At 39.6% G+C, this 20,160-nt stretch overlaps 1 protein-coding gene across 5 annotated transcripts in view; it reads right to left on the reverse strand.

The window, feature by feature from the left end:
• Window positions 1-20,160, reverse strand: part of Celf2 (CUGBP Elav-like family member 2) — an 826,625-nt gene that overhangs the window by 348,741 nt on the left and 457,724 nt on the right. The gene's annotated exons all lie outside the window — the stretch shown is intronic.

Genomic DNA, 20,160 nt, shown 5'->3' on the forward strand with positions numbered 1-20,160 from the left:
TGGAATGAAGGGGAACCATTATGTTCCAGATTATGGGGAAAATCTCATCAGGGCGATTTAATCGCTATTATTTTCTTTTTAATTTCAGTTTTTGATAATTTCTTACATGAGTACACCATATTAAGCCCCATTCAGTGGAAGTAGCATGAGCTAAGCAGAGCGTGGCAGTGGGAGCAAGAGGCTGGAGCGAGCAGACTTTTACAAAAGGTCAAGATACAGGAGAATGCAACATCCAAAGATGCCTTTGACGATGATATCCCTTCTAAAATAAAATGAGAGACAAAGGAAACATGGACATCTGTAGAAGTACAACTCCAGTTAGGGAAGAAAAACCCCACATGGCAAACCCGAACTGAGGCTGGCCCAGTGTGAGAAACAGTGCATGTTCAGTTCCTTGGCATTTATAGCTACTGTAGATTTCTTTCTCCTTGCGTTTTTATGTTTCTCCCCCATTGTTAGCAGTGTGTTAGGAGAACAAGTCTGATGCCTTCAAGTTAATTTATGAATGCGGATCTCCCAGAATACAGATTCCTGGTCATTTTTCCTGCTGCCTCACTAAGTACTGTCAACATTCCTTCTAAAAACGACTTAGAGTTTCCTAAAACAAATTTAGGAACAGACACTATTTCTTCTTATCAAAAAGGGCCAAAAGACACAATCGCATACACAAGTAACAGCAAGTAACATATGTTTCACCTTTCATGTCACCATAATTAATAGCCCATTCTTCACCATTTCAGATATCTTTTAAAAATAATACTTTTATTTGTTCTTTGAAAATTTCATACATGTATATATTTTGATCTTATCCATCCATTACCTTGCTCCAATTGTTCCTGAAGTTCACTAACCTATCTCCTTCCTGACTTCACTTTATTATTATTATTATTATTTGAAGGCAGTGTTTAAATGAGTCCAGCAGACCCAAGATAAGTGATAAATAGGTATTTATTAGGGAAGCACTTACACAGATAAGAGTAAATAACTGCCGCAGTCTTCCTGCTCCAGAAGATTCAGTCTCTGTCCTTCTAATGCTCTCCATAACCCAAGGGACCTTGAGCCAATCCCTCCTCTACCTTATAATGGGTCAGGTCTGCACCTGAAACCATGCGCAAAAGGTGTAGCCACCACCACAAGTTCACTAGCAAGGCAAGATGCCACTACAATTACTAGCCTCATTCTGAGTCTGTTCAGTGTTGACGTCATATGCATAGGCATGGGGCCGTCCACCAAGGTGTGGACAACCTACCAGCTGTCACACACCCAAAAGACAGTGACTCTCCAACCATCAATTGTCAATGTTTCCCCGACTTGCGGGGGGGGGCGCTCAGAGTCCTCTCCCAGCACACTGGGATTTTTCTGGATTGTTTCCAGTGCAGGTAATCATAACTACTATGAGCTCGTGCAAATGACAACCGTGTCATGTCTAGATGATAGCATTTCATGGCTCTCTTCCCCATCTCTTACATTCTTTCAGCTGGTCCATTATTCTACAGGGTTCTTTGCAACTTGGTTGTGGGGAGATGATGCTTAACTAAGTATATTCTGTCTTAGTTCTGCTCTTGTAGGCATCGTCAACTTTGACTTGTTCTTTAGTTAGGACACTTTTTATATCATAAAATTACAATCCTGTGCAATTTACATTTAGTTGGTATAGTTGATAACTATGTAAAAATTTTCTGTAGTGTGCACTGTCCTTTTTTATTGGATATATAGCCTGAGGTTTGTGGGTTGGTGACTCTCTTGTCTTCAGCCTGATTGCAAAGCTGGAAGCCATATGCCTCACATGATGAGGACAGAAACAATATCATTGCCATTACAAGATGAGCAAGGACCCTGACTTACTTACACTCCTTTTACTTTTTCTCAGTCTACACTGTGTCAATCACTTTCCCACCTGGAAAATGATGAGTGAATCTGGGCGAGAAGTGGGGAGAGGCTTCGAGCATACTGCCTCTGGAAACACAAAACTCCATCATGGCCATAGGGTCATTGGTTCCAGGGTCATAGGAGTAAGAAGTTTGGAAAACTGAGAACATGGACAACATAAACACACACCTGAGTCCTGCAAAGGAGGCCAACTGTCCAGTCAGGAGTTTCTAAAACAGAAAGCAGTTGGCATACAGAAAGCTCTGCCTAGCTCATGGATTTTTCCTTTAACATGCTTCCTAACAATAACAATATTGCTTAAACACTGGTGTTTTAAATTTCTGTTTTTAATAACTTTCTCTCATCTATTCATACTTAGTTTTGTGGCTTAGGGCAATAGAGTTATGGCAGAAACAACTGGCAGTTCCTGAGTTTTTCCAACAAAAGATGACTAGGCCAGACATGGCACTTGATGGTCCATTCCTAATCCATACTCCAAATCGTTTTAAGTATATTCTTGGCATGCATGGAAGAACTAGAGTTCTAATTCAGCCAATTGTTCTGTATACTGGCTAAATTATTGTTGCCAATTTTCTGTAACTTTTCTTGTTAAACATATACAAGCCTCTTTGAGCCTGGAGTGCCATCAGAGAGGCTTCAGCTCTGACTGTCTTCATTAGGAAACAACAAAAATAGAGACATAGGAAAACCATTCAGGGTTAACCTGCTTTAAAAAAAAGAATCAGCAGCTAGGCATAGGGTATGTACCTGTAATCTTAGCACTGGAGGCAGACACAGGAGGATCAGGAATTCAAAACCAGCTGACTACAGTTTGAGTTTGAGGCCAGGCTGGGCTACTGGAGGCCCTGTCTCAGATCCCGCAAAACTTGTTAGAAATATAAGAAAATAATGAAATGGTTGAACTGTGGAAAAAGATGGGCTTTACTTTTTTTTTAAGTCTATTAGTTTAAAGTTGGATATTCATTTTCTGAATAACAGAACAATGGTATAAAACCAGTATCTTGCAAAAGCTGGAAGTGTTTTGAGAGCAATCGCATGGCTTTCATTTTTGAATTACATAATTTCAATGAGAGTCAAGTACAGTAATTTCATAGAAAGAGTTTTATAAATCTATTATCAACTTCAAAGAAGACTCACCTGATGTTAACTATCTCTGTCTGAACAAAAAACCCTTATGCCTTTCTTAGTACATTAAGTTCTATATAATAGCAAAATAACAGCTACATTGACTGAGCACTTAGTGCACCAGACACCTGCTTTAACTCTTCATAGACATGCCAATTGTTCTTCCCAATAGTCCTAAGGGACAGGGAGTATTGATATCTCCTTGTTAAACATGCATTTACTATTTTGGGTGTGTATGATGTGTGTGGGAATGTGCATGTCATGGCATGTGAATGGACAGCAGATAACAAATTACAGAGGATCAGTACTCTCCTTCTATTGTGAGGGTTCTAGGGATTGAACCCAGTTTGTTAGGCTCAGTGGAAAGTGCCTTTCTTTACCAGATGAGTCATTTTGCTGGCCCTGGTGTTACCTCTTTGACAAAATAACAAAGGAATCTGAACTCGGAATGGTTAATTACAACATTCACCATTCCCACCCCCATTTAGCAATGAAGCCGTGGAATCAAGATTTGAGCCCTGTCCAATTCCACGACATGTGACAATTAACTTCCAAGTAACCAATATTATACTTGAGTGTGCTCAGGGAAGATATGCAAAAACCCTGTTTTTCTTTAAATCATTGCAACAAAGTTTGCCCTATAATTTTAGAAGCAGATGACATTCAGAGGGGGAAGAAAGCTTTCTTTTCATTTCCGTGTTTTGGAATATCTAAACTGACTCAGTCCTAATCTTTAGAATTTGTACATTTCACACCAGGAAAGACAGTCTAAGAAGGGAACATTTTATTCCCAACTGACATTCAGGTTTAAATATCCTTTGCAACAGTTTTGTTTTGAAAAACTCAGTGGCTGCATATGAACCTGCCAGATGTCAACAATGTGTCTGCCATGTACAATATCCCCCAAAGACTAAAAATACTTCAGAGTGATACAGTATTTGAAATAACCCTCCAACACCATTGGCCCTGCTGCATCACTAAATGTCTATGTAAACTCCTTTGAAACAACAGCTGTTCTGTATTCTTGTTCCCTTTGAAAAACAAAATGACTTTGCAGGGAGCGGGGGCGATGCTTCTCTCATTTTTCCAGGATGCATTCAGCAAAAATCCACAGTTCTGCTCAGATCAAGTTCAGGTCTCGGAATTCACCTGTAGCTACCGCAGGTTTCTGCAGGTGTTTGCCTGTGGGAGGCTGTCAAGAATCAGTCTAAATCAGGGCAGAGCTACTGACAGAAGGATATTAACTGGCAGGGACTGTTTTAGGTGTCAGAATTTCTTTCTGGGACACGCTACATGGGGGGGGCTCTGCACTGAAAAATAAATCAGTGATGAGGGCAGCAGAGATGGCAGTAACCGAATATCTTGGCAGAAGGAAGACTACCTGCAAAATGCGCAGTGATGGGGGATGTAAAATGACACATGGCAGGGCAGAGAGAGAGAGAGAGAGAGAGAGAGAGAGAGAGAGAGAGAGAGAGAGAGAGAGAGGGAGGGAGGGAGGGAGGGAGGGAGGGAGGGAGGGAGGGAGGGAGGGAGGGAGGGAGGGAGGGAGGGAGAGAGAGAAAGAGAAAGAGCTGCAAATAGCTGGCATTTCCAGTTAATTTAAGGAAAAGAGTGACAAAGTTTCTAGAAGCCACATGCTATGGTGGCACACACCTTTAATCCAATAACTTGGGAGATAAAGGTAGGCCAATCTATGTGAGTTCCAGGGCAGTCAGGGCTACACAGAGAAACCCTGTCTTAAAAGGGAAAATGACATCCAATAGATAGTAACAAGGAGCTGGAATTTGTGGTGTAAGGTAACTCAAAATAATGCTGAGCATGTGTTTCTGTGTGTCTATCTATTCATCCATCCATCTGTATATTTGTCAATCATCCACTATCTATCTCTCTATTATCTGTGTGTTTCTATAATCTATCTACTACCTACTACTATCTATCTGTCTGTCTATCTATCTATATATCTATCTATCTGTCTATCTATCTACCCACCCATCTGTCTTTCTGTCTTATATATATCATCTATTTGTCTGTTTGACTAATCATCTATTAAGCATTTTGCAATTTCCAATGCCCTCTTCAGTGCACTGTGTCAGTGAACTGTTTAGCAACCTGGGACTGGAATCTGATTTTGAGCCCAGAAAGGAAAAGAGAAGTAAAATGAGGCATATGGAGGTGATTTTTAGAGCCCTCCTTTATGCAATTACAACCATAGGAAAGAAAGGGGAACAAACTGGCTTCTTATGAAAGAAAAAATCAGAATTCCAAGCCTGATGTGAATGAAACATGTTAATTTCATGAAGATACATACAGGCACACACTGTAGTTAGACCTGTAGTTCTGGAAGGAACATTCATTTGTAGGCAGAAGAAAGACACTTGGCTCAGTAAGTTACCAACTGTGTGATTTTGGCAGTGTCATTTAGCATATTCAAGGCCATGTTTCCTAATCTGCAAAATAGGAGTAATAGGATCTGCCTTCCTCCAGAAATGCAAATGCATTTATGGTATTGCTTGGCAATAGGGAACCAGGCTTCAAATGATAATCAGACTCTTCTGAATCAATCGCCTACAAATGTCTCTCAGTATTACAGATTCAAGACCTAGGATGGCTATCAATTGATGCTGTTCTCACTATACAAGAAGAAAATTGAAATTGAGTGGTCAGTTTGTGAAACTGACATTAGAAATTAGGTCTTTGAACTTCTGATCCCTGGATCTTTTCACTGGGGAAAACAAATCATGTAAATAATGTGCTATGGAGCTAAAAAAGGATATGAGAGACAGAATTTGACACCAGGACTATCGGATTCTAAACCCAGTGTTCTTTCTGCCATACTCATAAAAACTAAAAAACCTCCTAGCATTTATTCCACCCTCTATCTGCTGTGGATATGAGTGACTGGCATTCATTTGCAGACAAATATCAAAGGGCTGTTCTGCCAATATAGGAAGATAAATTTTTGAGTAAGAACATTATAAAAATCAGTATATACCTTGACTTTATGTGGAAACCAAAAGTTCACCTCTATTCCTGTAATGGAAATTAATTTTGGTCTTGCTTCATGAGAATTTGATGAGGCATAGCCTGATGTGTCTTAAAATGGTATATTCAATTTTGTTACTGCATTTGAGAGGTGGGGCTGTGGGAGAGAGCAATATAGTGAGCATTTATTTTCTTTCACTGATGGTAAATTGCTGTATGTAATCACATAGCCAGAGGGGATGGCTTAGTGAGCTAAGCAGCAGGTTTGCTATCCAAAGCAGTGTAAAACCTCAAGTTCTAAAGCCAGGAGAGTCTGTATGACTCTTCATCTCCTTGAGTTTGATCAATTGCATTTCATAGATTTTTTTATTATGTAAGAGACCCAAACAGGGCTTTCTAACACAAAGCCAGTGTATCTTATGGAGACTCTAAATACTTTAGACTTTTTGTTTATCTAAGTATTGAATTTCAGGCTTACTGCTTCTAATACCTTTACCATAGCTAGAGGGGAAATTACGTGAGAACTCATAATTAAGCTGAGAATATCTGAGTGGACTTGGGCACTGTACCATTTATATGTGGGGTTTGACAGTGTGTTGAAAAAAAATGGGCTCATGAAATAAAGATGAATCCAAAAGACTAAGTGACATTAGCCACTATTTATTAAACAGCTAGCATGTTCTTGACACTCAATAAGAATTATCTATTCAGTCCTCACAGCTGACTGTACAGGCAGATATTTTTAAATCTAGTCTACTTGGAGGTTTGAATGCCATGTTTAACATCACTGAGCTGAATAGAGGTGCTGGGATGTAAGTGTAGGTGTGTGTGACCCACAATTTATTTATGCTGCTGTGATTTACTGTATTTTTCATTAGAAAGTAAGGGTGGGGGATGAGGAGATGGTTTAGTCAGTAAGTACATACTTTGCAAGCATGGAGACCTGAGTTCAATCCCTAGAATCCATGTTAAGAAAACAAAACAAACCAGAATAATAAAGGCCAAAAACCCTTCACACCCCCTCCCACCAGAATCAGGTGTTGTAATGTATGTGCACTTATAATCCCAGTTCTGGGAAGGTGGAGACAGGTAGTTCCCTGAAGCTTCTGGGTGGGCTTTAAACCACTGAAAGATACTGCTCCCCTAACATATCTGAAGAATGACAACAACACCAATATGCTACCAAAGGTTGTCCTTTGGCAAACAGAGTCACACACACACACACACACACACACACACACACACACACACACACACACACACACACACCCCTGAACCTACACACATGCTTATCCACACACAGGAACATGTACCTACATATAGACTCCTCCACTCCAACCCCACCCCTCACCCTTGAGCACAAAAGAAGGAAAGAACAAAATATGGGGAAGGTACCAAACATGGAGCGAGAGCTTCAATCGGGAAAGGAGCAGGACCCTGGAACTCAAAGAGCAAACCTGTGTCACAGTGTCATGCTCTTGCATACTGGCTGCCTTTAAAGGGCCAGTGGAGGATTTCCCCACTCTTCATGCACAATTTCTCTCCCACATGGTGAGTAGGCTGGCTTTCAAGCATGGTCTCAGAAGAACCCAGTGTAGGTGGGTGTGAGGGTACAATACCCTTTGAAAATGTCTTTAAATACCAGAGGCAATGTTCTTAGATTTGTGTAATCTTTCTTACTGAGATGGCTTATCAAGGGGATATCTGGGGGCCAAATGTCAGAGGTCCATCTGGGTGTATGTTCTCTTATGTCTTTTATTACTTCTCTTTCTTAGTACTTTTTTTACACTCTTCATCCTCAGTTCCTACTTCCCCATCTATCAGGAGACCATTTCACTGTGTTAATCTTGTTCTGTGCAATACGTGAAATCACAGACAAAATGAAGTTCCTTATGTTTCAAGCAAGGATAATAGTTCATAGCCAGGAACAATACTCATCAAAAACGATTGGTGGAAGCAGAAATGATCTTCCAATTTGAGACCTGTTAAAGGTAGGTTATCTGAGATCCATCCAGGCAAAGAAAGCATCTGGGAGCATCCAGGTTGGTGTGCATGTTAGAAAACAAGATGTGCAAATCTGAAGGACATAGGAAGGTCATCAACAAACCTAGTTTGGAAATCATCCATTCTCGACGAAGAGAGGATGTACAGAATGGAGAGCCATGGGTCGAAGCAGAATGATGAGAAAAAGAAAATCATAGAGTTCAGAGAACTAGATCTGGAAGAAGAATTAACTTTGAAGAAGTGAAGTTTTAGTTTTATAAAAAGATTTTACAGACTAAACCAAACAGGATCATTACTTAATACTGTGAATCTGGTTTTTTGTGTTTTTTTTTTTGTTTGCTTGTTTGTAGGTTTGTTTTTGAGATTAGGATCTTGCTATGCAGATCAAACTGTCCTGAAAGAAACCCAGGAATCTCCTGCTTCAGTTTCAAAGTATGCAATCATGGGTGTGTACTACCATGCTTGGTCACACTGTGAATATTTAAAAAGATTACAAACAGAGAACTTTATGAAATGACCAAACCATAAATCTTTCTTTTACATAACAGCAATCTATAACTTTTAACGTTAGTGTCCCTTGCAGGATTGTTTTAGAGAATTTAGGTAGTGAGTGTCTCTCAACAGTATATGGTCTATGACATTAGTACCACAGTGAAATCCTGAATAGAGAGAGCATAGCCTAGAAAGGCTAAACTTGGACTGTTTACAGGTTATTGATCACTTTTATCAAATCGTGATTAGTGAAGTAATAAGATCAGGTGCAAGGGTAAAGTACTGAGCAAAAGGGGAGTAAAAAACTTGACAAAATATCTAGCTATATAGCTCAGATATGTAATTTTTCAATCATACCTAAATAAATATGAATAAAAGAAGTGAGAATATAGAACTCCTGCACATTGATTACTCTTTTTGAAACATTAGTGTTCCTTGATCAGAGAACTTTACATAAAACAGGACTTTGAGGAGGGGAGGTCTTTTTTTTTTTTAACGAGACAGGGTTTCTCTGTATTATTTTGGAGGCTGTCAGTCCAGCCTAGCCTCGAACTCACAGAGATCCGCCTGCCTCTGCCTCCCAAGTGTTGGGACTAAAGGCGTGTGCCACCACCGCCTGGCCAAGGAGGGGAGGTCTTGTAGAAAGATAAAGTCAAGCATCTATGAGAAGGCAAGGAAATATAAACTTAATATAATAACCATTTGAAGGACTGGGCAAGGTACCTTTGACCTTGGATCTGGAAGTAGCAGACAGAGTGGAAAAGTGAAGACATTCTAATGACTAGAAGCCAGGAGAAAAGGTGGAGCAGTGCTGAATACACTCAAAGGAGCCAGGCGTTGGTGGCGCACGCCTTTAATCCCAGCACTCTGGAGGCAGAGGCAGGCAGATCTCTGTGAATTCGAGGCCAGGCTGGACTGACAGCCTCCAAAAGAGAGAAACCCTGTCTCATAAAACCAAAAAAAAAAAAAAAAGAATACACTCAAAGGTTGGGCAGTGGTGGTGCATGTCTTTAATTCTTGCTCAGGAGGCAGAGGCAGGCAGATCTCTGTGAGTTTGAGTGTCAGGCCAGCCTGGTATACATAGCAAGTATACATAGCAAGACAGACAGAGCTACACAAAGAAACCCTGTCTCAAAAGCCAAAAAGAATAAAAGGAAATACACTCATAAAAAGACATTTAGTACCAGAATCCATTACTTCCCATGATTAGATAATTCCTTCTCTCCTGAAAATCACTGGTTTTGTACCATGCAATGGTTAATTGGTTTCAGAATCCAATTTGGGTTTATAATTCTTTTGGTGTATGCATGTGTTTTAAGCAATTTTAACCTATTTGACTCCCAATATTTAAAGTTGCACAAATTCTCAACTGAACAGAAAGAGATAGCACAGAGGCATTCACAGAATACTTGGGTGAATGAAGAGCTTTTGAGTAAAACAAAACAAAACAAAACTGTGTTGTCTGTTGTGCAAATCTGTAAAGAAGAATTGACCCAAGGATTTGTGGGAGACCACAATTTTGAAGAGACATTTTTCAATCGGTCTCGACAAAGCTATACTTTCTACCTTGTTGGAATGATACGCTTTACTAGACAAGAAGATAGAAGTTGCTATGGATAATTAGTGTTTGCCACTTAACTATATGAAGCAATCAGTATTTGGGGTAATATATTAAAAATAATTACTCTAAGGGTTTTGCATGTCTGTGCAAAGTAAGATCTCAATCCCCGTCCCTTGACTTTGGAGAATATGTGTACTCTGGTAGTTGGAAGCTTTCTGATGATGTTTCCACAAAATTCATTTTGTTTTGAGATTGCACAAACACAAGCTCTTCAGCTGATTTCTTGATTAGCATGTATTTTCATCCTTTAGCCAGTCATATTAAAAGGTCAGAAGCAGGAGTTATTCAGTTCTAGAGGTGCTGTTGTTGGTTTAATTAGAAGCCATCTCTTCCACCAAGGCTTGATGAAGCATCATTGTGAATCTAAGCCAGCAGTCAGACAAAGCTCTTGCCTATCTCAAACAAGTATTTAAGCAGCAATTACTAGACAGTAAATTGGCAACCTATGACACCAGCATTAGCCAACATTCTACAGATGGAGCAAGACCATTAAATATACATATCTTTAATTGCCACAAACACAGGGATAAGCATCTTCATTTATGAAGAAAAAGCTTTTATGGAAATAGGCCTAGAAAAATTAGACAATACTTCAGCTGTATAACATTAGGGAACACACTTTTGTTTGACCTGAATTTGAAGGCAAGGAACTATAGGCACAAAAATTCTCCTTTATGTATGAGTGAATGAATGAGTGTGTATGAATAGTAGAGTCTGTTTCCCCCTCTCTCTTTGTGTATGTGTGAGAAGAAGAGGGTGCATAATACTGAATATTGCAGATGCCTTTGTATAGTAAAATAGGAATGCCTGAAGGTTATTCATTATTCATAGGTAAACAAAGGAGATAGACTGATCTATACAGGCAATTACTGGGTGTAAGTGCTAGTTTCCATTTTGCATGAGAAAATTCTCCAAATACTGGAAATAGTCACACTTCTTAGCAACCTCTCATCACTGCTATTTCTTTTTAATGTCCACCCCTATTCTGTGACTACTGTTATTCACTCCATGACTCTTGGGTTATGCCCAAGGCCCCTCGTTTTGAATCTGACCCTGGATAGCCTCGTCTGAACCATCACTACAACTGCACCTTAGCTTTTCTTTCCACCAGAAAACCCCAAGTTTTTTGATAATCTCATTTGTGCATTTTCAGGGCTATTTTGTGCAATTCATTTTGAACAAGACAACAAAAAGTTATTTTATTCTTGTAGTCATAATCTTATTAATTTTATCTCTAGCAATTAGAAGCTTATCTCATTAACCACCACAAAGAACTTTATCAGGGGCCATCATGGTTGAACCTTTGCATTCTTTCCAAAGAAAGACAATATCGAACACTGCAACACTAAGCAATGATACCATGATAACTGAGTTTTAAAATCATTTTAAAGGAAAACCATTAACATATTGTCATTGTTTTAAGCCTGAAAGAGCTGAAAGTGAAGTGTAGTATAATCGGATTAGAATGTAATGCAAGTTCATATAAATAAGTTAGTTCATGAACACTGGCTTTTTAAAAGTTATCTGAAAGATACCCTCCTCTCTGCACACTCCTGTTAACTACATAAGCATATTGTACCAATTAGATCTGGGGAAATGAAAAGAATGTCCCTTCTACATTTTAGCATTAAATAAACAGAAACTGTGCACATGATTACAGTATAGCATAATATGTTCATATTTAACTTGGAGGAACATTGCAAAATTAGGTGTTCTAAATTCCAAGGTCAAGGCTTTTTATCCCTCTCAGTCAAAAGAATGGAGATTTGGGTGCCCTCTGAGAAGTTGGGGCTTTCCTGCAGCCCATCCCCATCCCTTTAGCTGCCAATTCCATGCCATTCTGTTGTCCTTACCCTAAAGACAAAACTGGAGGCCAAAGCTTGTCATTTTCTCTATTTTTCCATACTTAGGACTAGTTTGGAATAGGGAGATGGTTTAGTGGGAGCTTAGTGGGAGAAGTGCTTGCTGCATGAACTGGAGGACCTGAGGGTGGTTCTCTAGAAGCTAAATAACCCAGGCATTGGAGCACACATTTGTGATTCCAACATTCATAGGGGAGATGGGTGGCAGAGACAGGAGTTTCTAGGAGCTCCCAGTCCAGCTACACTGGCATGCACAGCAGTGAACAGAAACAGTCTCAATGAGAAGGATGGCAAGCACCGACATTAAGGATTGTTCTCTGACATGTGCCAGATGTGTGTGCCCCAACATCCCACCCCCAAGTAAAAACAGTTCAGAGGAAACCATAGGACCGGAATACAATTCTTCAGGTCAGGTAGATTTTAATTTGACTCCCCATTTCCTAAATAGTATCAGCAAGGACAATGAATTGCAACTTTGTTTTTTCCAAGGTTAACAAATAAAATGGTACCCTGTCTATTTCAAAGCAAATTTACTTTATTTACATTTATTCTGAGATACTTTCGCTACTGCTCCATGCAGATGACATGTCCCTCACAGACGTCCAGCCATGGTGTAATTGACCCACAGTCCCAGGTGCTGGGTTTTGAAATAAGAGTCCATTTGTGTTGTGCCCAGCCTCCCAGGCTTTGATTGAGCACAGCAGGGAGTGTCAATCAGGTTCCTTTCTGGGAGATACTAGGTGATTTGTGGTGAAGTTTGGGTCAAGAACTCCGAGTGGTCCCGCTGAGTCTCCCTTAAACTGCACCGCATGGCAGCCTGGCCACTCTAATCTATTCTGACTCCTGCTGCATTTTTTTTTCTCACAGATATTTCCTCTAATACAGTCTTTGCTTGCATGCTTTTTCTTCATTCCCATATCTCCAAGTACTGGGACTCCTACTCCTATAGTCTATAATTCTATATAAGAATCAAGTAAAGGCTACCCTAAATGCCCTTCCATGATAATAAGAATGATGACTACCTTATATGCCATCCTAGAACTCTCATCCAGTGGCTGATGGAGGCAGAGGCAGACACCCACCGCTGTGAACCAAATTGAATTCCTGGAACCCAGTTACAAAGAAGAGTGATGACCAAAGGAATCAAGATCTGACTGGCAAAACCCACAGAGGCAGCTGACCTAAACAAGGGGGAACACATGGACCCCAGACTGAAGACTGAGAGGCCATCATGGGACTGATCCAGACATCCCTTCCACTGAACCTGGGTGACAGAGAGGAGGCCTTGGCAATCTGTGGGTCCTTGGAGAGGGAAGAAGTATTTATTCCTGGCATACAGAAGGTCTCTGAGAACCTATACCACATGGAAGGATGCTCTCTCAGCTTGGACACATGGGGAAGAACCTGAGCCCTTCCCGGGATGACGTGATAGACTCTGAAATTCCCTCATGGAGGCCCTTGCCCTCCCTGGGGAGCAAAGGGGGGATGGAGTGGGGGTGAGGTGTTGGGAGGATTGGGGTGGGGGAAGAGGGGAGGGAGAGGGAACTGAAAGTGACATGGGTAAAAGTTAAATAATATATATATATATATAAACAAAAAACAAAAACAAAAACAAAAAAGAATCAAGTGTAGAAAGGCACAAATTGGTAATCAATGAAACTGACTCATACATTTCATTGCCTGCGTGTGTGGCATGTGTTGGTACTCATGAACTCCCTACTTTATAAATGCCCAACTTCAAATAATGGTCTTTGCTCACCTCAGCCAACACCAGAAGTAGTTTCTGATTTGCCAGTAATGAATATTTTCTCCTGTTCTTTTAATTTGGACACAAATGTAAGAGATAAACTATAACTGAGGTTGCAGAGGTGGCTGGCACAGCCACAGGATTGAAATAACTCACTGACTTATTAATGGTTCTTTCTCTGGCTTCCCATTCCTAACCTTTGCCCAACTTTGCAGCCTCTGGTCACCAGAAAATCTTTCTGTGCTCAGAGATTTTTCTTGAAATGTCAACAATATTCTACCCCAAGATGCAACCTGAGAAGATTTAAGTCCCTTTTAAACCTAAATAGCAGGAGAAAAATAGAAAGGTTAGACTATGGCAGGAACGTATATAAGGTAGGAGAGGGAGCAAAACCATAGGTGATGATGATTAGCATATCTAAGCATGTCTGAACAGTTAAACATCCTCTATGCCTTATTCCACATGACATGCTATGTTTCTTCAACTCTTTAACTCCACTGTTCTGGGCTCACTGACCTAACTATGTATGAGATATGTCATTAGGGTCCCACATCCCCATTACAGTTTGGCTTACTGAACGGGAATAGCAAAGGGGGTCTGTGAGTTGCCTCCAGTGGAGGTTGACATGTGTATGGATGTCCATGTAATGCTGTAGTGGCTTTAGCCTAGATATGCCAAAAAGAAACAAATGTATTGGATATCCAAGATGGACCTAACAATTTCCCCTCTCCCTGTTCATCTACAGCATACCTACTATAAGTCCATGGCCACACATATCTGTAAATGTCTTAGTGAGTAAAGCATTACCACATAATGTGAGGATCTGACTTTGAACCTCCAGAAGCCACTTGCAACCTCAGCATTCAGATTCACAAGAATATTACCATGGTGCTTTTAGAAGAATGTTTAAGTGAATTCTGTATAGAGAGGCATTTATTGCTATTGCCTTTCACAATTCTATAGCAAAAACCACTTCAAAAAATCCCAAATAAACTGTGATATGATCCATTCATAAGTTGGGTAATAACTGTGCTAATGATGTGGGATATAGCCTCATTTAGAAAATTATTATTATTATCATTAATCAGTTAGAGTTATTCATTCATGTCCTGATGTATTTGGAGCTCAGCTTGATTTCTTTTAGGTCTTTTAACTTGTGGGTTTAGCATTAAACTCCTTTACTATATTTGTTTCTGTGAATAATGGCTTCTATCCTTAAATCTCAATTTGAATGATTTAAAAAGAGTGGAGATCTTTCACATCAGCAAATAAAACATAGAGAAGACTAAACATGAATCCAATGATTCTCAAAGTGTTCTCTCAGGACCAGTGATATCAACATCACCTTGTGGTTTAGTGACTCTTCTTGTGACTGTGAGCATACTCTGACAGAGCAACTGAAGTGAAGAAGGGTTTGCCTTCAGTCTGAGAGAACACTCCGTCATGGCAGGGAAGCTTGAGAATGCTGGGAACTCTATATCCACACCAGAAAGCAGAAAACAACCTCTACTTCCTCTTTTTCATTCAGTCCAGGGCCCCTCCCAGTGCATGATACCACCTATTCTATGATATGTCTTCTCATCTCCGTTATTCTAATCATCCTTGTCTCAGGTGATTCTAGATCCTGCCAAGTTAACAATATTAACCACAGCACGTGGGAACTAACCAGAAATGCAAACACTCAGCGCTATGCCGTATCTTTTGCTATAGACATTCTGGTGGTAGAACCTGAATTGTGCTTTAACTTACAAATACCTTCTTTTTTCAGGGTCAGGCATATGTGGCAGGCTGAAAACCCTTATCACCTCGTTTCTGTCTCATTTTCCCTCACAGAAGATTGTGACCTGTGCTCAAGTGTAGGACTCGATGTAGGTCCAACCCTTATGCATCACTCATAGGTGGCTGGTAGTGACACTCCTAGATAGTTCAAAAACAACTCCAAGTATGACTTGAAGTTTTTAAAGAGGTTTCATTAGTGTAGGGGAACTCAAACATAGAGTTAACAGAAAACCAGTGGGACAATAACTAATTAAATTTGTGCAAAGCAAATTGAACCATGGGTTATTCAAGAGAGAAGAGCTAGATTCATTGCATTATATCTATTTGGATATAATTCAATGTTGGCCTTACACATGTATAATTACTATTGACGGAAGGTAAGAAGTTCTTCTGGTAAATGAGAAGGACTAAAGTGCATAGGGTGCAGCTGTTTTTTTTTCTTACTGCAAAAATTGGGTCGGGGTAAATTTAATAGAATCTTTAAATATGATGCTTATTATCAGTAACAATGAACTCAAGGCTTTTCTCATCAAAATATACCTGTACCACGAGGTAAGAGAGGGTTTATTTTTGGCATTTTGATTTGTTTTGTTTATATTCAACTGAATTCTTTTCACTGGCTAGAAAAAAAGGCTGCTTATTTTTAATTTTCAGTTGATTCCATGAAATAGCAGCTGTGAACCCATTTAATATATATCTCAAATCTTTTAGGTAGTAACAGTGTCTTAAATATATTAAATGGTTGCTATTATTATTGTGTAATCCAAAGTGTGGAACTGCTTCTGCCTAAAAGACATGATGGTTTTGTTGCTTCAAAAGTAGCAATAGGAAAGAGGGGTCACACCCAATTTAAAATTAAAAAAAGAACCATTTTATTATTTTTTTCTTTAGATTTGTCAGAAAAATCAGAAGTGCCAGTCTTTCTTGAGGTTGCAAGTTTTTTTTTTCTTCCTGAAACGACATAAAATCACACCTGTTTGAAAGACTGTGGTCTCGGATGAGGTTCTACAGCCCTGAGACTACAAGGGCAATGATTTGCTCACTTTAGGTGGTCATGAATTCTTTTAAGTTACAAAAGCATCATTTAGTAAATTACCTTTTCCAGAGCACTAAATGACATCTTAAAGGTTTAAAGTATTAAATCACCTTCCAAAAGTGGTCACTCTACCCCATTAATCACTGATGACTCCAGTCCAAATAGCTTCACTTTCTTTCATGCTAGATTTTGATAAACATAAAACACTTTTGTAGACATTATCAAATTCACTCTAAACACGACAGTCAGGGAGAACAATGGGAGTCTGAGACAAAGATTTCAGAAGTTCTCTTATAAGGTAAACCCTTTCCATGGTTTCAAATACTTTAATTACAACTGCATTCAAAAGTTTTGAAATGTTATCTGAATGTTACATAATGTCCATGTTTTATATTAACAAAGATGTTATACCAGTTTGACTATGGCTTGCACTCCTGGCTGAGTGGGAGCACATGGTGTTAGAGTTTAGATTTTGGTTGGAGAAGGAAACTTTTGGACTCTAGTGGTGATAGAAGGAACTCTGAGAATGTTTAGAATGTGTCCTGTATTCCAGGCAGATGAGATGCATTTAATAGAAGGAGAAAAGTTGAGTATGCATTAAAATTGGGATTGACATTGCCAAGTGACAATTGAGGACAATAAACCCCTTTCTTCATCTGTACCTACCCATAGCAGCCTTTACTTCAATTTGATATTCTTACTCAAAAGGCAAAATTAAATCCAGTTCACAAGCTACTTATCTTTTTCTGGCAGAACAAGGCCTAAAACTTTCTCAGAAAGTAATTGTCATTTAATAGTGTAGTGGTGCCACTGTAAACAGGGGCCTATGCCTGGAGGATGTGTGGAGACATTTCACTGTCAGGTAAGAGCTAGCTAGTGTCTGCCTTTCTCCTATGCTTTGAGCTTTCAGGTTCTTAGATTGCCTGCGCATGCACTTTGACATGTTTTGAGAAAAAACTCTTAGTTTTTGTGGTGAGATGCTAAAGAAAACATTAAGTGGACAAAATTAAAGATGATAGCTCAAAGTGTGCAACTGAAGAAAATGTGTGTGTGTGTGTGTTTTCAGGTGCATGTGTGTGCATATTTGCAGAAGCCAGATAACAACCTTAGGTGATGCCCCTCAGCTACTTTTTGCTTCTTTCTTTCTTTAGACCTACTTTATTATATTTGATTTGATTATATGTGTGCGCATTTTGCTTGGATGTATGTCTCTGTATTGTGTGTATACTTGGGTGCCTGAAGAGGGCATCACATTAGTTTCCCTAGAAGAGGAGTCACAGGTTGTTCTGAATTGCATGTGAGTGCCAGGAATGGAACCAGGGTCTCCTAGAAGTGTAGCTAGAGCTATTAACAAGTCCCGTTGATCCTTCTATCTGCCTCCCCAGTGTGGGAATAAATGTACATTTTCTTTTAAGAGTTTACTTTTTCTTTCTTTCTTTCTTTGTATATGCATTGACATTTTTGCCTACATGTATGTCTGTACAAGGGTGCCATATCATAGACATCTGTGAGCTGCCATGTGGTGCTGGGAATTGAACCCAGGTCCTCTGGAAGAGCAGCTGGTGCTCTTAACCACTGAGCTGTCTCTCCAGCCTCCCATCATACCAGATTTTCTTAAGTGGGTTCATGGGATTGAGCTCAGGTGTTCATACTTGTACAACAATTTCCAACCGAGATATCTCCCCAGCCTATGATTTTTCTTTTCAGCACTGACTAAACAGTATTTATTCATAAAGAGAGAAAGTTAATCCATTTGACTTACCAAGTTAGCTATTTTACATTTTATTTAAACATGACTGGAGGCACATAGGCAACAGATGGCCACACAGAGTCTACTTCAGCATTCACTGAGGGCGTGGGTGACCTTTGGGGCACTTGGAAGAGATGAGAAAATGATGTCTTCCTAATTTCTTTCCTTCGATTTCTCTTCTCCTCTCATTTTGCCACATTAGTTGTTGAAAAGAGATTTCTTGTTATGTTTTTTAATCTGCTGTGTCAAGCATAAAAGCCTCTTATAGCAAAATCACAATTTACCCTGAAACAAGCATTGGTTCTAAGGACTCTTTGGAGCTTTGTAAAAAGACTTCAGTAAAACAGAGATGGGAAGGACATTCAGGACTGATGCCCAGCACCCCATTTTGATTTGTTTCCCTGGAAACCTCAGCCATATGACTCCATGGGGCTTGTGTACTTTATATAAAGGGGATGGAAGAATTCCCAAGGTCTTTCACTGGGTTTTTTTTTCCATACATTCATTGAAAAAAAACTAAGAGACAAAAGGGAGATTTTTTTAAAAAAATGAATGCAATAAAAGGTTAATCTAAGAATCAAAAATTATTGCAATTTGTGTGTATTCATTTGTGGTTCACGTACATGTTTATGTGTCTGTGTGCGCATGTGGAGGCCAGAAGTCATGGGCATCTTCTTTAATCACTCATTGCATTAACTTTTGAGACAGGGTCTCTCACCTAGCCTGGAGATAATTGATGCAGCTTAGGCAGCAGGTCAATGAGCTCCTGGTCCACATGACTCTGACTTCCTAGGTCTAGGATTACAGAGACATATTGGTGTGATTAGATTTTGACATGAGTGCCAGTGATTCAGACTCTGATTCTCGAGCTTGCATGGACAGCACGATACCGACTAAACTATAGCTTAGCCCCAACCCCCCAAATTAAACAATGTAGAAAACATTCAAACTTAAAAAATATAATCTTCAGCATCATGGCTGTTTTATTCATCAAATGAATAAATTTACCTACATGAGAATGTCAATCACTCCTTTAATATGGTAACATTTCACAGTACATTTTTAGTTTTTCTCTTCAGGAAGTCAATATCACCATCTATAAATACACAGTGTAATCTTCTGCCAATAAAATGAGGTCAGCTTCCCTTTGGGTCTCCTTTAAAACCTGAAATTATTATCTCCCTCCTCTAAACCCCTCACCTACTTAGACAACTTACCTCCTTTTCCCCTGGAAAAGAAGAGCAGAAGCCCTTTAGTTCCAAATTAGCTCAGTGGCCTTCATTACACCTAAAATTAAACTGAACTCTGAGAATACCACTGTGGCTGGGTGTAAAGGCTCAAACCCATAATCCCAGCACTCAAGAGGCATAGGCAGGAGGGATACTATGAGTCTGAGGCCCGAGAGGGCCACATAGCAAGTTCTGGGCAAGCCTTGGCTACAGAGACAGACACTGAAAAACAGAACATTGTGAAATATTTGTACTTGTATGAAGCACACTGGCCCTCTGAGAATTAGTGCTAAAGAAAAAGGCAGGGATATTAAGGCAATAAAGGAGGTCCCATCCTTGTGTTCTCTTTAATCCCATTAGGTAAAGAGAATTCTAGACTTTGAGAAATTTAGAAGTACAAAGCCCTCTAGCTAGGAGCATGCCTATTTATAATACTGCACCCAGCATATTTAAATCTATAAAGCTAATGCCCAATTACCAAGAAAAAGGAGGTAGGTTCCAATTCATACCTATTAGTTTCGCTATAAAAAATAAGAATGACCTAACTCTGCCTAGAGCATAACAACCAGCCAGCTATAACAAAAGGCTTCTCCATCTTGCTCTATTGGGAAATGAGATGTTGTATCAAATCAAACACTCATTT

Source organism: Mesocricetus auratus, unplaced genomic scaffold (genome assembly GCF_017639785.1).
Source record: "Mesocricetus auratus isolate SY011 unplaced genomic scaffold, BCM_Maur_2.0 Super-Scaffold_100013, whole genome shotgun sequence".
NCBI classification, from domain to species: Eukaryota; Metazoa; Chordata; class Mammalia; order Rodentia; family Cricetidae; genus Mesocricetus; species Mesocricetus auratus.